The sequence below is a fragment of the Gavia stellata genome, chromosome 7, assembly GCF_030936135.1.
Source record: "Gavia stellata isolate bGavSte3 chromosome 7, bGavSte3.hap2, whole genome shotgun sequence".
NCBI lineage: Eukaryota > Metazoa > Chordata > Aves > Gaviiformes > Gaviidae > Gavia > Gavia stellata.
In genome coordinates, this window is record NC_082600.1 from 33,993,623 (window position 1) to 33,999,382 (window position 5,760).

General features: G+C 36.9%; 1 long non-coding RNA gene across 1 annotated transcript; it reads right to left on the minus strand.

Annotated features, from left to right (window-relative positions):
- Window positions 1-2,244: 2,244 nt before the first annotated feature.
- LOC132317359 (uncharacterized) lies at window positions 2,245-5,479 on the minus strand. The gene is made up of 3 exons (XR_009484064.1): window positions 5,388-5,479; window positions 3,533-3,593; window positions 2,245-2,549 (listed from the first exon to the last, which is right to left on the minus strand). It is a non-coding gene; the product is annotated as an uncharacterized LOC132317359 (long non-coding RNA).
- Between the last annotated feature and the right edge of the window lie 281 nt (window positions 5,480-5,760).

Genomic DNA, 5,760 nt, shown 5'->3' on the forward strand with positions numbered 1-5,760 from the left:
CAGCACAGGGAACAGCATCTAGATGGTAAATTTTACTACAAACAAATGTTTCCTGTTTTATCCACAAATGTAATCTAATTCTTAAAAACAGATTTTCATTATTGACATTGCTAATCATCTGGGCAATTGTCCCCTCCTTTAGATAACACATTCACATTTTACTTTGCCTGCAGAAGTCTTGGGCACTCTAGCAATAGGATAGAAGACTATATTTTCCAAATTGTGATTCATTAGTCATGGTTTCTGGCTGACAAAAGCATGGAGTCTAGACATTTTTAGTTACTTAAACTTGCTTTAATTCTCCAAGGTTTCAAGAAGTGATAGAACTTGTCAAAAATTTAAGAAAAAAAAAGGCCACAGGATGGTGAGCCCACAGGGTGTTAAGACATATGGGCATTCATTTCAATCTGCTTTTAATCATCTAGAGTTAAACTAAAAAGCAGGAGTGGTCTTTCAGGCATGGGATTTGTTGATTCTGAAATATTGTACAATTAATTTTTATTGTCAGTTGATTCTTTACTGTGTTATTTATAGTAGCTCTATGGCTCAACATTAACCTGTTTAATAGGTTAGCAATTCATGAAGATTGGTTATAAAAATGCTAAACTTCTTGTTAGGTTGGAAGCAACATAATGGTAATTATTACAATGACGGGTTTACAGTTTTGCTGCTAGTAGACAAATAGCCTCTAATGGATCAGTTGCTATGCTAGGGATATTGCCTATAGTTCCATGTTAAATCAGAATATCCAAACAAAGGAGTGAGAGAACAGGGATACTGAACAGTCTTTATGGTTATCTTAGTAGTGTGCAGTATTTGCCTGTCCTTATGTAGGTAGTAAAAATGTTATTCAGGTTCACATGATACATTTTTACAAATTGATCTCAGCTGCACATACTTAATATTAATAAATATGAAATTTATTTAAGAAAATTGAGTCACTCAACAACATAAGCATTGACTACAGGTTTAAGCACATTAGAATATACAGTTCTGTGTAAGAGAGAACTTTTCTACAAACCTTCTTTACGATTTGATCATTCATTAAAATTAATTGAAAGTTTTCTAGGAAATCAAAGTGACATTGGATCATTAGACTTGGACAAAGATCTTACTCTTTAGTCAAAAGGCTTTAATAAAATGAATTAAATGTAAGATATCTCCACCTTCAGGTATTTTATGCCTTACATTTCCTTCAACAAGGAGATCTCCAAGGAGCCTTACCCACTGCAAAAGGTAAAGCAAATCCTGTTTGTGCAGGGCTAAGAGAGATCAGTGAAAACAATGGGAAACATGAAGAATTTATAAACTGCAGGTAGGGGACTGTTGGGTTAGTTTGTTTACATGAATGGTAAGGAAGATAAGTGGTGTAACTCAGTTTAGAGAGACATCACTGAAGAGAAAGTGTTTTACAGGGAAAGGCCACAAATGGTACTTCTGAGGAAGAAAATAAATCTTGCTTTATTTCTCAGGTTCTTTGTGATTGTTATTACAATACAAGGTCCCAGAATTCTGAATTTCTAACATATTTTTTTATTATTATTTCTAAAGTGAAGATAAATATTGGCAGTTTTCATATTTTCAGGTTTCTAAAATCTGCTTTTGTTCATAGCCAGAAAATAGCAGTAGTTCATGGCTGGGATGGGAGGGGTCAGGGAAGAGGGAGTTGTTGTTTTTTTCCATTCCCACTAACAGGGAGGAAAGAAAACCCAGGGATAATGTTCAGATGTTTTTAGAGAGTTGTAAGTCATTTACAAATGAATCAATTATTATTGTATGTAGGGCAATGAAATGGGAAAAAAAAGCACCACACCTTGCAGTGGCATTTGGTCATATGACAAAATGTGGAGTCAGCTTGGGTCCTTGTGGTACAACAGAAAGAACCGAGAAGCATTAAGAACATGGAGAAAAAGGTAAGGACTGCTATTAAGTTTGTATCACTCATGGTTCCTGTTAGATAACTGATTTTGCATTATGAGATGTAAGAAGTATAACTTTTCCTTCTGAAGAAAATGAAAAATGACAAATGATGTTAGCTGTTTTTTGAATAAAAGTCATCCCTTTTATTTCAAAAATTATTTCATAATATACCATCTTTCACTGAAGAGCTTTTAGCCAGCAACTGTTTATAAATTGGTGGGTTGATGCTTTTTGTTACAAATCTTACACAGATTAAAGTAGCTGAAGCCTAAAGGGATTGTGACTGAGAGATACAGCCCAATCTTTTTACTGAGGAGAGATACCAGCTTTGTCTTGTCTTTTCTGCATGGGCCATATGGAGGTGTTCCTGGGCCCTCTGTAGGAGGCATACATCCCCATCCATCCATCTCTCCGCCCACGTGGAGGAAGCCGTGACAGCTCTTCTGAGGAAGAGGCAGTTGGCCAAGCAGAATCATCCCTTGGGCTACATCCAGCTCACAGGATACTAGAGATCATCCTGGCCAGAGCTGCTCATGTCTGCATTAGTTTGGGTTCTGAGACTACCATGAACCTTGGCTAAGCCCAGAAACTTACATTATATAGAAGAATGTTCTTGTCCTGTTACTTGTCTGGGGAAAAAAAAAAAACCCACAAACTTGTTAATTCATCTGAATTTCTTTAATTTGATGTTTCAGACTGCACAGCTCCTGTGAAAACTTGAGTAAGATGAGTGCATTTTGGAGGGATTTCCTTCTACAATTATTACGAAGCATGTGTCTATTGCTTTTAGTTAATTGAGCAAACAATGCCCTTGATAGCCATTTCCTTTCACCATAGTCAAAGGCAAGGTAATTAGTTAATTGCCAGAAGGGGTTGTTAACTGCTGGTAATGAACCACTATTGAGGAAATTACTACTACAGTACCATTAGATACTGTGAACACGTGTAAGGGGGAGAAATGCTATTTCTGATATTTCTGTACTTTTTCCTGCAAGAGAGTTGTAGCACATATATTGCTGAGAGATAAAGAAAAAAAAAAAAAAAAAAGAAGGGAGGAAGAAAACAATTACCATTTAGAGCAACAAAATTATCCCACTGTTAAGAATTATTTTTCATATTCTTCATGTGGCTAGTAATGACATGAATTTTCAAGACAATAGTCCAAATCTATTCTTAAACTTTCATCTTAAAATATTGATCATTTGATCCAGCAGTATATAGAATAACGATACTTTGCTAAAATTTACATGATGAAGTACAGTGTAATGTATTTTTATGCCATTTGCATGAAAGAATTTAAAAAAAATACTCTCATTCTAATCTACGCGTGATTCTGTAAATAGATTTGGACCAGACCTAAAGGATGGATGTTCTCATCACAAAGATTATCACAATTCTCACTAATGACTATTCTTTGTTGTCAGATTTAGCAATACCCCTGGTATGTATCTCAAAAGAAAAAGGGTTAGGTTATGCTTATATCAAGTATATGAAGGTCAAAACAGTTTTTAGAAGGCTAAATTATAGTGTAACTGCAACAAAAATAGGAATTAAACATTCAATCAATTTTTCAAGAATTTTTAAAATTCTTGATAAAACACTAAAAACGCACCTCTTTTTAGTCTGAATAAAAATGTCCCTGTGTACTGTATTTCAGATGTTCATGCAGAATCCTGTAATAAAGAAATTCAGTGTATTAAACACAAGTCCATACAAGAACTTTCTGTGCAGAGTAAGCCCGGAACAACATACATTATACTTCATGAAAATTAAGTTTCCAGGTGTACTGTGAGTTCACAAAATCATGGAATCACAAAATTACAGAATGGCTCAAGCAAGGCCACCTAAGGCTGGTTGCCCAGGACCACATCCAGATAGCTTTTGAGTGTCTCCAAGGTTGGAGACTCCACAACTTCTTTGGGCAACCTGTGCCAGTGCTTGGTATTTCCTGATGTTCAGATGGACCCTCCTGTGTTTCAGTTTGTGCCCATTGCCTCTTGTCCTGTCACTGGGCATCACTGAAAAGAGTCTGGCTCCCTCTTCTTTATACCCTCCTTTCAGGTATTTATGTACATTGATAAGATTCCCCTGTGCCTTCTCTTCTCCAGACTGAACAGTCCCAGCTCTCTCACCTTCTCCTCGTAGGAGAGGTGCTCCAATCCCTCAGTCATCTTAGTGGCCTTTCATTGGACTCTCTCCAGTATGTCCATCTCTCTCTTGTACTGGGGAGCCCAGCACTGGACACAGTACTCCAGAGGTGGCCTCACCAGTGCTGAGTAGAGGGGATCACCTCCCTTGACCTGCTGGCAACACCCCTCCTAATGCAGCCCAGGATACCATTTGCCTTCTTTGCTGCAAGGGCACATTGCTGGCTCATGTTCAACTTGGTGTCCACCAGAACTCCCAGGTCCTTTTCCGCAAAGCTACTTTTTAATGACATATCATAAGCACATGCACATATGGGAAGCTGTTAAAAGGGACTCACATTTATACTATGTCTGGGAACAAAAAATAGAAACCAGCAAACTGTATGGCAGCCTCCACCTCTTCTGAGTGATTCTGTCTGTATGCAAACAATCCACAGATGTCTCTCTTTGTCTGAACAGGCCTTTGAGATGAGTTTTATATGCCATACGTATACCAGCACAGTCATCTACTAGCTATCCATGTCTGCTGTGTAAAGGATTATCAGTTCCTTTTACAAGAAGAAAAGTCCTTCCTCTTGCAAAACAAAGTGTTCAAAGAGTTGACAAAAACTTCACCACCACATCAGAAGAAAGATTAGTAGAAAATCCAGCAAAATAGTACCATTAATTATGAAGTTCCTAGCAAGCTGCAACAATATAAATAGTATGAGTTTCTACAAATCAGTATATATTGACAAAAATAGTAGCTACTGTATCCTATTTATCTCTTCATCACAAATATGTTCCTATTTATTAGTAATATATTACCATCTATCTAGTAATATTAGATTTTTTATAGATTATATTGTAGCTAAAATTCTGTGAATATTTCCGTTAGAATTACTTTGTATAATTACTAGCTAACTGTAATGTATTGATGAGTGCTCTCTAAAGATTAAAATTTAATACACAAGTTCTCCAAAGGAAAGCATTTTAGTCACAGAAAAAATGGGATACTTCTGGATAATATTATTTGTCATTCTTGTTTTCTTTGCAGAATAACTGAAGCATGTTTTAACAAATAAGTATGAAGTTAAAGTCAACTTTTATGTGCAGGCAGTACATAAGAGAAGGCACAAAAAGAAAGGTACTATATTTCATATAGGTAGCAGATTGCATATTAGTTCACTACATGCCTTTAAAGGACAGGAAGGAGACACTGGGAAGCAGAAACTGATGTATAGAAACCAGAAACTATACTGACTGTGACCAGATCTCCCATTTGTGATCTATTTCAGGCTACATAGACAACACCTACTTAAGGTATCTAAGTTCAAATACCTTAGTTCCAAGCTTCCCGTTAAGTATGGAGGAGATTCAGAGCAGCTAAGCAGAGACTTTGGACTGGCAGTGGATACTTTCCTGTATTTCTGTATGAGAAACATAATTGTTTTACATGATTAGCTCAGCATAGTCCCAAGCCAGCAAGGAACATAAGCAAGTACTGAAGTGTCTCAGTAGTTGCATTGGCACATGCTTTCCTTAGGTCCAAGCCTGTGGAAATAGCTATCCTCCCCCAACAGAAGATTAGCTCCCTACCTCTCCCACATAGCTTCACAAAGGAATTTAGATAGCACTTTAGCTCTCTAAATTTAGACTGCCACTTCAGTTCTCTAAATCCAGCTGTGAGACCCTCAGAAAGCCCTGCTTAGCT